Raw genomic sequence first — 13,657 nt, forward strand, 5'->3', positions numbered from 1 at the left:
GTTGAGGAAGGTCTTTTGTCATATCATAAGTAATGGTTGTTACACATTCCCAGGTTTATAGAATTTAAAGCCTAAATTTGTTATGATCAAGTAGTTTTATCTTCAGCAGAACATGAGTTATAGATAGCCAGTACTTCCAGCACAGATACCATGTCCTAAATGAATGTGCTAAAGCTCGTTTTTAGGAAGCCATCTAATCTTGATTTAAAGGCATTAAGTAATGCAGAACACCCACCACCACCACCTACCACCCCCACGTCAGGTTGTTCACTTTGTTATTATTTTTTTAAATAAAACTTAAATCTTTAGTATTCTGCTTTATTTCTCCATGACTTCATCTAGTTTCAGTTTCTTGCTATCGTGTCTCTACTGGGCTGCAGTGGAGCTGTTGTAGTGTAGTTGAGAAGATGATTTTCACCCATTGTAAAATATGGTCCATTTGTTCCTCATTTTACTTTGGTGTAAAGCTACTGGATGCAAGTAACATCTTGATGAAAACCGGTCTGTCCTTAATAGTTAATTCACAAGCAACATATTTCCCAGCACAACATATTTACGTAATTATAAGTAGACTTCTGTCCAACTACTTGTCCGGGATTCCTCAAAGCATTTTTGGTTTGCCAAGTGTGGTTTGAGATGTTATTCATAACATGGGGGATTCCAGAATGACTGATGAGGTTAATTTTCCTTCTTGTAGAATATGATATTGTAATAGAGATGCTCTCTTTAGATATGCAAGACGTAAAAAAAAAATATTTTTAAAATTTAAAGAATAACTTTGAAAATGAAATCTGGAGTTAACTGCCCAGAGAGGCTGTGGATGCCCCTTCCCAGGAACTGTTCAAGGCCAGGCTGGATGGGACTTTGAGCAACCTGGTCTAGTGGAAGGTGTCCCTGCCCATGGCAGGGGGGTTGGAACTAGATGATCTTTAAGGTCCCTTCCAACCCAAACCATTCCATGATTCTGTATTTAGTATATAGGAGTCAGGAGCCCTGTTTACAGCAGTAGTCCCCATGCTTGCCATAAAGCTGCTGCTTTTCACTGACCTTACTAATTTTATGCCATCAAAGGATAACCACCTGATGTCATGATACTACTCTGAAGACTCTTCATTAATATAGATACATTATTTCTGTATTTAAATATAGTATAAGTGTTTATGCAATAAGCAGGGAAAAGGAATTTGTTGTATTACAGGAATGCGCATGCAAGAGGGTTTATGGAATGAGAACTCGAGTGCCTTAAACCAAAGGTAGGGTTCAGAGTAATTGGACTTGTTGTAACTTGCAGAAAGGGCCAGTTTATCTGTATGCTTATTATGTTGTCAAGGAAAGTACTTGATATACAGCACGTGTCCACTGCTTTGCCACTGTGTTAGTACTTCAAGACAGTACCTCTCCTTTCCTTAATGACAGAAAAAAACATTAACTGACCTTCTGTTACATTTAAGACAGCATCTTTTTTCTTGGTTGGGAGCCAGGATTGTGCTGGCTTAGTATGTTGTGCCATTCAGAGGTACTCAGGTGGTCTTGAATGAAAATAAATGTGTGCTGTTTGCTAAAAATCAAACCATAGCACTGTCATATATTTGAAAAGGCTTACACTTGCATGTAAGGCTTATGCTTGTATGTCCAAATAGTTTAAAGGGTGCAGTCTTGAACTGTATCTATGCTGGAAGAAACGTTGTCAAGAAGGCAGAGGTAACGGTTGACACCACTTAGTAGCATTCAGCTACTAAGGATATCATGTGCAGTCACCATGCAAAAGCATACTTTCATTATACAGTTGTCTTTCTGGCAGTGCTGTGACTAGTTTAGATTGGCTGTGGCTAAATACGTGGTCACAAACTTCTGGCCTGAAATGATAGGCAGACGCAAGGGATCTGTCCCAGGCTCTTTAAAACAAGCATGCTATCACCTTGGTTCCTTAGTTGCCCTGGTGTGTATATTCCTGTCAGTTCTTGGATCAGCCAGGAACAGTACCTATCCATAGCCCAGGGATTTATGTCAGTTCACAGGTAGTTTATATGTATGGGAAGCAGGCAAACGTTTCTGAATGGGAGGTGATAAAAGGAAGCAAGAACCAAGGAAGGTGCTGGGTTTTCCATTTCTTGTTGACTTCAGATCAAGATTCATTGTGTTCCACGGAAATGCACTCCCTGCAGATGAAATGCATGGAATTAGTAGCCAAGTGAAAAACACTGGCTAGTGCTATGTAAATGAATGGGCTTTCTGCCCATGCCGGTTGAATCTGTGATAGCAGAACAGCTGAGCAAACGACCTTCAACGGCATTTGATACCAATGTGGTTGCTGTTCCACAGTGATCTTGTATCTGTCTATACTCACAGGCAAGGATGCTTTAAGTGTCATGTGGTAGCAAGCATATTGACTTGGAAGAGAGAACATCCAAACTGAATTTCATGGTCTCCCTTTGTCTCCAGTGTGATTCTGGGCAGCGAGCTGGGGTGGCATATTTTTCACCCAGCTTCATATACCTGAATTTGAGTCAGTTCTCTCAGAGTTCCCTTTTCCGTCCATAGGGAAAACCAGCCAACATTTGCAACACATTTATCAATCTCTTTCAGACATCTGCAACCAAGAAGTTTACCTTTAGTCAGATGAAACTGACACTTAGCACCAGTCTTTAAAATGTTTTGAGATGTCCGATAATGCAGATGAATACATACTGGACATATTATCAAAAGTTGGTGGAGATCACTCTAGGCTGTTCTGCCTCCCCCAGGAGACTAAATACCCTTAAATCAGTTTCTGGGCCTCTGGATTAATGATGCTAGCTTACTGGGCATAGGAGCCCTGGGTGCTGGAAATCTATACTGCTAACTGGTAGGGATGGTTACTAGCAGTTTTGGTCTGACTCAGCCAACACTCTTTTGGACAATTTCTGGGCACAGTTCAGGTGTTAAAAACAGACCAGGGGTCATTGCTGGCAGGTGACTTGGATGTAGCCCTGTTGCAGGGGCTAAAAGATGCTTGTAGGTTGGACATAGGCCCTTCTGGGTGAGTAGTTTGCAGTGCTGTAGAATGGTTACAGCCATGGCTGTAGCCTGTGTGTCCCTGTTTCTTGTTTATTAAATTGTGGCCATAGCGTTCCCTGCCTTGTAGTTGTTTATGAGTGTAAGTTAAAGCTCGTGGAAGAGTGCCCAGCCAGGGTAGTTTACAGCTGGAGCAGTTCCTTGATCCATTTTGCACACAACTGTAAAAATGCTTGTGTCTTTATCAGTGAGGACAACTGGGGTGGGGGAAGGTAAATGTGTCTGCAGGTAGAAAGGGGGTAGCAGCAACTGCCTTAAACCAGCATTGCTGCCAGAAACTTCTTTAAAAGACCCCCTGCCAACTTCACCTGCCAATCCATGGTCGTTTGCATAGTTCAGTATATTGGCTTTAGGGAGCCCCAGAACAAAGGGTTTCCTTAAAAACCTCAGACTTTACTCAGATAAAACTCCCACTCATGCCCCAGGAAGTTTTGCATGATGAAGAGTGATGGGATGGTGTCTCAGCTTTGCAGTGTGTACTGCTTATAGCCACTTTCTAGTTTTGTGGATGAGTAAGACTGTTCCTGTTTAGAGGGAAACTTGGAGTATATTTGCTCCCGCTCAGTTTGCTGGAAAGTTTTTTTTACCATCTTCTTTGTGGATGGCTTTTGAGGAACCTACAGGTGAAGAGGAAGGGCACCCGCCAGAAGGAGGTGCCTTGGGTGAGTGCTGAGAAGGAGGGGGCTTTGAAGATCTTAGCAGGCAAGCAGTGCCATTTAAGTTTCTTAAGTTGCCCGTACTCCCACCCACATGAGACCCAAGATTTTGGAAGTGAGAAGTTACTCAGCCCTGGCAGGACTGCTGCTCACCCCAAGCTCAGCCCGTCAGTCTGTTCAGTGTTTGGGGATTCTGAGATGCCTTTTTTGCCCTCCTTTGCTGGTGTGGCAGGTATGCTGCATCATGTCTTTCGCTTCTCTGATTCTGCAATTACTCATTGTTATTTTGTGTGAGCAAAGCAGGCTGATCTTACAATACCTTCCTTGTCAGCATGTCTTGCAGTTTCTGTTTCCTTGGATGAAGCAGTAAAGCAGTGACTTCAGGGCCAGAGAATTGGGCCTGATTTCGTCAGCTGGAAGGTGACTAGTTAAAATCTAACTAGCAGTCTCACACCCAGTGCCTGACAGGAACAGTCTTTGAAGACTATTAAGAAAACAAAAATTCCCTGCTCTGTCGTATAATGGAAATGAGTATACTTCAACGGCCATCCCCTCTAATCTGTTAGCCAGTCCTTAGCAGCTTACCAAGCCTGTATTTAACCTATTTCCCTAATGGCAATTAAGAAATGTTTTCATTTCCCAGGGAGAGGATTGCCAATGAAATCCCCCTCTCCCCCAATCCCCATCCTGTGGCTCCGCTCTCTCCCTCCTCTTCCCCACACCCCAGCTCCTTCTTCCTTAGCCCAAGGCATCCAAAGCATTCCCCCTGTGTTTGGGTAGCATGCAGTGAGGAAGAAATGATTAAGCAGCTGAATGTTTGAAATCCAGCTAAATGCACCGATTATTATCTGCTTAGGGCTTTCTTATCTCGAACTGTGTGGTGCTTAATGGCAGGCCCATTGTTTTCAGCTCAAAGGTATTAATGAAGGAATCAGGGCAGCAGGCTGATGTCATAGGTGGCTGAAAGGTGACTTGCTGCACTGATTTCCCTTACTCCACCCCTTCACAACTCCCTTCCAACTAGTTCAGGAGAAGGGTTAGTATTTTTAGAGTGGAGGGGAAGGACAAAAACAACCCCACCAACAGGCAGGTTGCATTTGTGTGTCTGGTAAAGGGATTGCAGAGGCTCCTAAATATCCTGCTTAAAAGATATACTCTCTTAGCTTCTGCTCTACTTTCTCACTTCATAAAGACTCTGAACTGCTGGCACGGGTCTCAGTGTGAAAGCGGTCGGCTGGCCCTTGCTCACACCTGCCCTAGGCACTGGCCAGCAGACTGCACCTTACCTTCTGACCTGTATCCGAGGTTTCCACTTGGTGCTTTCAATGCGAAGAAAGAGCTGTAAGTAGCTGCTACCAAGGGTTACTTCTTGAGGCGGATGCAGCCCCCAAGACGATGTACAACTTGAGAAAGTGTTTATGTAGTCAAGTATCAGTTGTACTTTTTGGCACTCTTCCGAGTTAAATTGCTTTTTTCTTTTTTTTTTTTTAGTGTACATTAGATGCAGAGTGATGTATGTTTGTGTGAAGAGAGGCTTGTCTCTCTGGGGTGGGGTATTGTGAGTGTATTCAGTTTTCTGTTACATGGTACAAATAGGGGAAGAGGTGAAGATTCAGAGATTAGTTTTCACTGTCATTGCTTGTATTTTAATCATATATTATTAACTCTGTAATTCTCTTTGTAACAGATGTAATCTGACATTCCCTGCTTTTTTTGTCATGGACTTTAAAAACATGCTGCTTTCTGTGACTTAAGAATGAATATTATTGCTGTACACTGTAGACTTAGCATCACACTGCCTAAGTATGGTAAATGCAAATAAAATTTCATCAAGTTTTTTTTTTTTTTTAACGGACCCAGCTATGAATTTGAAGAAAAATGTGTTACCAGAAACTGACTTGTGGAGCTTTTGTGATTTATGAAACAATAAAAGAAAAATAGGTTTTAGACAGTGGTGTCATAAGGTAGTAGGCAGAGGTCTTGTGTCCATACATACCCAAGCAGCTCTCAGACAAGAATAGAAAATAATGCTTTTTTTTTTTCTTCATTTGAATGAAACAGACTTTTCATGTAGCATGTAATTTAATCAGAGGCTCTACAGTTAAAATTAATGTCTTTGCTGGCATGTGGTTAGTAGGTTAGGATTTCTGTCTTACCTAAATGAATGAGTGAAGAGTTTACTTTTTTTTTCTTATTTTTTTTATTGCTTTGGGGTTTTTTTTCTCCTTCTCAGTTTAGTTTTAGTCTGGTGAACACGTGGTAGCTTTCACTGTTCACTGGAGTATTTCATGCCTCTTGAAGGAGGTGTCTAAATAGTCCACAAGCAAAGGCTAGACCTCAGAAGAGAAAGCGGAGGCAGGAAAAAGTGGCACTGAATATCCACACATGCATCAAAGCCAGCTGCTATCTTGATGACAAAGATTTGCTTAACAGCGTATCATCAAACATGGAAATGTTCCCTTCCATTTTTTTTTTTTCTGAGGAAAAAACCCAAACCTGTATACTACTAGATTTCTTTTGATACCAGGTAGCGTTCTGAAGGAAAGACCGGAGAACTTTTAAAAAATACTAGCTGAGGTGCTCCAAAAAGATTTGAGTGAACTGACCGGCACTTCCAGTCCTGTCCTCTCCCATCCCCCCTCCCCATTTCTGTAGGCTCAGCAGTAAAAACCTATTGAAATGTGAGATTACCGAACTGAAGCAATCAGTCTGAAACGATTAAGGAAAATTACTATTCTTTTCTTCAGATGACCAAAAGTCATTTTGTTCAGAGTTCCTTATCTTCGAGCTGCTGTTTCACAACTGTTTCTAAATTTGTATTTCCTATTAAAATCTAGGAGTGCTTTTCCTAGTATGTAAGTTTTTATGTAAAACCATCACCAGTAGTTATAGCAGTGGGGTCTGTCTTTCCCCTAAAATTATTAAATTAAAGGAAAGAGTGTTTGTTTATTTCTTCAGTAATTTAGCAGATTATGTGTCAAGCCCAGGGTGAAATTTTGTTTGCTGAACTTATCTTAAACCTCAGGAGGGGAGGAAGGTTCTGTTTAAAGGTCAAAGTATTTCAGGATTTGAATTCAGTGTACTTTTTACCTTTAAAGTTTTCCCTTACCCCACCCAGACCTCGGACCTTAGAAGCTTTTCAGATGTCTTACACATGTTCATCTTGTATTGAAAAATTTGAAATGGTTCTAAATTAAATCCTAGGATAGTTAAATATCCACGTGTATACCATCCACTGTGCATAGGCATCGCTCTGGGAAGAAATTCGGTGTTTGAGGTTAGGGGAGAATGCTGGAGCTGACAAAATTCAGATGCTAATGATAATTAATTTATGTACTGGCAAAGATAGGTGCACTGCCAGGTGCTTTACAGGCAGATAAGATCTGGTTTCAGCTTCAGTGAGTTTACAATCTGAGGCCCTGGTGTTGCAGATAGTTATGCATGTGAGTTGTGCCACCAAGTGAATGACAACTCATGCATGTGAAGTTACTCACCTGTAGTGAGCATTTCTGTGTACAGTTTCAAATACATAAGCTTTTCAATTGATTCCGTGGTGAGTCAACAATTATTTGGTGTGATAATTGAAGTTACTTAATAAGCTGTGCAAATCAGAATTTGAAAGAAAATACAGGAGTCGCCTTTCCTGAAGGGAATGGAAAACTGAGTTTTTTCTGGGAAGTTTTTTAGAACACAAACAGCCCATGTTAGATCTGGCACTTCCATGTCACTCTGGCTTAAATTATGTCTATTTGCTTACAAATCACACAGGAGAAAAAATCACCGGATAATTGGAAGGGAAAAGTGTTATTCCCCTTCCTCATTTGTCGTGATGCTGATCTTGGGGCCACATTAGGAGTGTTTCCAGTGAAATTACTTTCAAGTCTGGGAAAATTTAATCAGCAGAGGCCTTGGTAGCTGTAAATTTGTGGCAGCAGTCCCTAATTCATCTTGTAATTCTATGACAGGCTCTGAATTGCCCGTATTTGGCCAGGGATCACCTCAGTGGACAGTTAATGAAAGAGTAGAGGGAACTTGAAGGTCAGTCGCACTGAATTCTTTCTTCTTCCTGGATGTGTCTTTTTTATTGCAACCTATCTTTCTTTGTATAATTTATTAAAAAAAGTCCTTTTTTTTTGTTTCCTGCAAAGGCAAATCTATCCCTCTTTGTTCATCTGCCTTCTTTTCTTGAAGCATTTATAACACAGCCAAAAAAGTCTCAAAATAGATGTTTCCATTGAAATTACTAAACAGAATTACACTTTAGCCAATTTCTGTTTCTTGTCCGAGTGTGGCTGTGAGGATAAAACTGCAACAGATGCTGCAACCAGGTATGTTTTTGAGAGTGGAATGCGTACATTGACCTGTAAATCTGATCTCAGTACAATGAGAAGACTTTAGTTACTAGCTCAAGCTCAGAATAAATTAATTTGAACTTCAGAAAAGCACAAGACTGAGGAAAATAGCACAAGAAAATGCATTTGGGTCTGCTGGATTGAAACTAACCAGAAGATAAGCTGAAATAGCTTTTGTTTATTGAAAAACTATAGTAGATGGGTACAGACTTAGCCAGAAACAGAATTTTCTTGTGACGAGTGTAGTGTAACAGATATGTTGAAAATAAAATGGAAAAAATCAAAACAATGAGAAAGGCACAGAATAAAATTTATAATGGCCTTTCCATTTTCTTCTTTCCTCTTTCTTATTTAATAAAGTGAATGCCTGTTAACACTATTTTCTCTTTTTCAGGATCTTTTCTTTCTTTGGAGGACACCAGCCTTAACTTTTGTTTTTCTCAGTCACTTTCTGCCTTGGAGTACCTTGTGTCTTAATCTCTCTCTAGCTTATTGCTTCACCCAGTTTGCCTCGGTTTTTTATCTTTTTCCTATTGTGTTTTTTTTTGTCATTCATTTTGACTTCCATTCTGAAATGCAGTATCTTCCTACCTCAGAGTTCCCTTCCCCTGTTTAACCTGTGTCACAAAAAAAAATTTTAGGACTCACCATCATTTGACACTTCAAGATGAAGTGTTTTGAATGACCACTTTGGCTTCAGAGGAAAAGAAAGTGTTGGTAGATGAAGTAGTGGTTTTTCAGCACCTGATCTCTTAGCATCCTTTCAGTCACAAAAAAAATCACTCCTGCTTTCTCTCAGGTTGAAATAAAAATCCTTTGCAATGCTTGGACAGCTTAATATACTATTAAATTGAACATACAAAGTGGGGAGAAACAGGAGATAGGAGAAGTGGGTAGAGAAGTACACTTTCGGCCTGGTATACAAGGAAAAAATTAAAAAAAAATATTCAGAGGTGAGTTTGTTTTTCAAAGTACATTTAGTTTAAACTATCTGTAAGTATTACCTGCATTTTTATGGTTATCATCTAGTCAAGGATGCCCTTACTGTAAATACAGTACAATGAGCTTTTCTATTTGTAAACTTGGGATTTCATGTCACTTTTTAATAGGCTTCAGAAGCACACGTCCATTTGACTAGCTGTGATACAGCAGTGGTCATTACTAGCTGCAGGACGTGCTACTTAGCATGCACTAGCTGTGGCTGCCTCAGGTGATGGGACATCTTTTGTGAACAGTGTGACTGTGACCACTTGTCTTTTACCAGCACCAGGGGATTTCAAGCTTCAGCACTTTTGCAGATTGCAAGTGTGGTGTGGGAAGCAAGATGATGCCTCCTGACTTGGTCATGCTCTTGCATCCGTGCAGACAGGATGGGGTTTTGCCCATACTGCACTCTTTCAAAGTGATGCCAGCACAATCTCAGTCAAGTCCTATTGAACAAAAATTGTCTTTGTTCTTGCACAAGCCAATGTGGGGAACAAGGTGGCCTCTCACAGTGTTAGCAACACAGCATTTCTACACGTGCTGAGTTTCCCATGTTTGTGCAAGCAGCCACTCTGAGAAGGTTGATTGGAAGTGATAAGGATTGTTTTGCATCTTGATTTTGTGTATTTCTGTTTAAATCCAAGTAAGAGGTCATATTTGAAATGCTAGAGTTGGCAGTAACTGCAGCATAATAAAATTGCTTGAAGGAGAACATGAATATCTTCTGGGTTTTTGTAGGCTATTGTTAATTTAATATAATGGGGTGTCAAGCTTCAAAAACCATCATATGCTGTGTGTTTATGAAGCCCTTTTATTAATGGTGTAAAAAAATCCAATACCAACCCGAGAAACTTATCATTGTGAAAGGAGAAAAATATTAGTGCCTTTCCTGACAGGGTTTCTTTTCACAAGAGATTCCTCTGTGGAACACTAATCAAGTCTATTCAGAAAGGCCTTAATTAATTTAATTAAAATCTGTCAGATCAAACTGATTAGCCTGACATCCAGCCTGGTGGGAGGAAGGAGACTGGTACATGCGTTGTAACTGTGTTGAGGTGGGCTTGCTGTCTGCAATCAGAGACGTATGGCTGCTGCAGTGATCAAAGCCGTCTTTCATTGTTGTTGGAATAAATGTTACAGCTCCCCCAGGCAAGTGATCCAGTTTCTTTTTGTTGGAAAATATTTTATACCTCCATAGCCCTGGCAGCTCACGAGGGGATGGCAGGTACCTGGCTCTCGTGTGATTGAAGGGGAGCACCAGGTGACCTTTCCTACCCTTCTGACGATGGGAATACAGATAAACATTTTTCATCCCTTCGCCGTCCTCTGTCTTAGCCGTTGGCCATGACCACTGCCACACAGACAGGAGAGAGACAAAGGCCATGTCGACAGGGGTGGCTGTGCGCATTGATGGTGAGTGTGAGTATTACTGCAGCAGAGCCTTCCACGGAATGGTGTGTCCGGGTGGGGCATGTTCCTTTCGAGGACTGAACTGAGGTGGGAGCTGAGAAACTGCACCCTCTGCTATCTGGCAGCACTCATCCAAAATATGAGGAACTACCTCAACCACAGAGGCTTCTTAATCCTACAGCTGCTAATAATGATGTGTGGTTTCTATGGCAAACATCAGGGCAGCCAATGCAATCTGTGTCTCTAGCCCTTTCCACTTCCCCTACCCCACACATGTACTTACAGAGTATCTCTCAGCTTCAAAGCTTTTTTTATAAACACTTTTATCCATTGTTATAGTGGGATGGATCCATCAAAAGGGTAATAGCTAGTAAATACTCAGGTTTTTAGGCCCCAATCCTGCAGGCGCTTAGGCATATGTTTTAGCTTTATGCTCTGTAGTTCAAGCTTCAGTGGAACCATTCACACTGCACGAAGTTAAGCATCTGTGTAACTTAGGAATTGCAAAGATTAAATAGCATTCCCGTTTGCTAGAAATCAAAAGGTAGATGAAAACAATGACCCCAGCTACAGAGGAACTGCAGTTCCTGAAGGAAGAGCAGCAGCAGCTGACATGAAAGACTTGCTAAGAGGAGACCTGCTAGTGACATGTGTTTGGTCTCCATTTGTGAGAAGGGCCCTTCTCCTGGCAAAATGCTAAGGACCAGTTTCTCTGAGTGTGGAAATCATCTGGAGCATCCTGTTCCAGTTGCATGGGCACATACATAGTGAAAGCATCTTTCTACAGTTTCACACTATGTATTCAGTTTTAGTACTTGGGCTTGACCAACTTGTGAAATGGTAAGAAATGCATTATTGGAAGAAACAGAACTTCAGTTTCATCTGCAGGTATTTTCCCTGACTTGTAGCTTACCAATATTTGCTGGCCATGTTAGTTGAATTGATACTGATATCCTTGAAACAGGCAAGGTAGCTTTAGTTTGAACAGTGAGCCTGCAGTAAAAAGGGTATGTTTGGTCCGTTTAGTTTCTTACCAGTGGAAAAGCATGCTTTATGGAATAATTCAGGGTCGTAAGGGCAGGGCAGACAAATACATAAGAAAATGAGTCAGTAGCCAGTATATTTGGATTTTTTGAAAAAATGTCATACTTTGCCATCTCTGCTATCTAAGCCTGAGCTTAGATGTGTAGACACATTTTCCCCTACCTGCCAAGAGCTTCATTGATCCTGATCTTGTATTATCTCCATGCTGGCCCAAGGATCCACTCATGATGAGACCTTTTTGCAAGGGAATGTATTTCACAGTGTCTGCATCGTTTCAGTTGATGATGACTAAACTCTAGCGGTTTCTTCCTAGGGGAGTACAAGAGTATCTTATTTTTCTTCTTGCTTTTACCATGGGGTCCCTTCCCTTGTATCTTCCCAATGGCTCCATTATTTGTGTCTTAAGATAATACAAAACTGAATTCTATTCACCTGTACTCAATAAATTGGATTCTGCTCTAAATTTTTTTTTATACTTAATCATCAGGTACCTAGCTTGAAAAACTTCCAAGATTCCAGTAATGTAACTGAGAGTGAGTGGTTGGTTCAACACATTGCTATAATGCATGTTTGTAGATGTAAATGGGCAACAAGAAGTAATTTTTAATGAGATATTTCTTAGTAGGATTTTATAAAATTTGTCTTTTCCCATAAAACAGCTGTACTAACTGTACGTACTGCTTGAATCAAAGTGAGTTTTATTTTTATTTTTTCTTAATCTTTTTTCTTTCAGCTAGCTTAATATTTGTGAGGAAATAACACTAAACATTATTGATCTATTTTTTTCTTTTCTTCCTGGCTCCTAGGTCACAGTTTAGGCCCTAGTTCAGCAAAGTACTTAAGAAGAGGCTTATCTTTAAGCACATGTTCAAGTCTCAGCGGAGTAAATGAGAATTAAGCAAATACTTAAGTACTTTACTGAATAGGGATAGAATTAAGCACGTAGTTGAATGTTTTGCTGATTCAGGGCCTTAAAATTAAAAATTAATCTTATTTGCTACAAAGATTGAAAAGCTAGGCACTAGATTTGGATCTTGAATTAATATAAACCAGGAACAGGGTAGCACCAACTGTCACAGGAACAAGGGGGTATAGGTGTAAAAAGGGGTAAAGTTGGGGTTGTTAGAATTGTGGGTAGGACAGGAGATGTGTGTTCCGTTCCTGCAACTGTTTTACACTAAATTAATGGAGATTGACAATCCCTCGTGTTTCAGGCCTGGTGCTGGTAAGCCCTGGCATGTGTAAAAAGCCCTGTAATGGTAATAGCTGCTGTGCTAAGTCTATAGTTGCAGAAGGGGCTTAATCTTTCTAAGCCTCAATACATACTCTATTTGTCCTGTGAAGTGAAGGTAATGCCACTTACCTTGTTTCACTTTATGTCTCCCTTCTCTATCTGATTGCAAACTCTTTGAGGTGGTGAAGTTTCTTTCTACATGCTTGTGTGATGCCTGGCATGGTGCTCTTGCTCATGGCTTCTAGATGGTTTTGTAATAAAAGTCCATAATAATAAAACTTACGCTTTGAGCTTGACAAAATAATTTGTGTGATGTGACAGAGTATCATTGCAGCTAAGGTTTTTGTCAAGTTTTAGGTTAATACGGTTAATAATAATGGCAGCACTAAGTAGTTTACTGACCAGTGTAAGTAACTTGTGAGACTCTCGAAAAAAAGATTTGAAAAACAATGGTAACTTTACACTGTTTTTTAGAAGACAGCTGCTGTTTTCAGCCTCTAAATTTGAGCAGCTTTTGGATGAATGAAGAGGAATGTTTGCATGAACGGGTTTTAAGGACATTCGTTAAATCTGTGAACACCTAATGTAAGTTTTTAGTGCCCATGAATTCCCTTGGAGAATTTTTTGTATTGGTAATAAATGTTTGAGTTGTGTAAATGAAGTGATTTACAGCCATTGTTTCTACAAACATGGAGCTTGTTCCAAGGCAAGCTCAGTGTGCATCATGATGCTCTGTGTTGGGGCAGTCGATGTTACCCTTTAGCCGTGCTCAGAGAAGACTGACTAACCCGAGTGCTTGTCTTAAACTAAATTTCGTTTAAAGGATACCTTAACAAGTATGCATAGTGAGTGTAACGTGATCTGTAGGGGTGCTAGCTAATAGTTAACCTAATGGTTAAACCGGCTCTGTTGAACCTGTGCTC

At 40.5% G+C, this 13,657-nt stretch overlaps 1 protein-coding gene across 1 annotated transcript in view; it reads left to right on the forward strand.

Moving 5' to 3' along the window:
• Window positions 1-4,824: 4,824 nt before the first annotated feature.
• PRDM1 (PR/SET domain 1) overlaps window positions 4,825-13,657 on the forward strand; it is a 66,067-nt gene continuing 57,234 nt past the window's right edge. Inside the window, exon 1 of the mRNA XM_037392542.1 lies at window positions 4,825-5,051. The gene's annotated coding sequence lies outside the window, so the exon portion shown is untranslated. The remainder of the gene's footprint in view (window positions 5,052-13,657) is intronic.

This window comes from Falco rusticolus, chromosome 6, assembly GCF_015220075.1.
Source record: "Falco rusticolus isolate bFalRus1 chromosome 6, bFalRus1.pri, whole genome shotgun sequence".
Taxonomy (NCBI): Eukaryota; Metazoa; Chordata; class Aves; order Falconiformes; family Falconidae; genus Falco; species Falco rusticolus.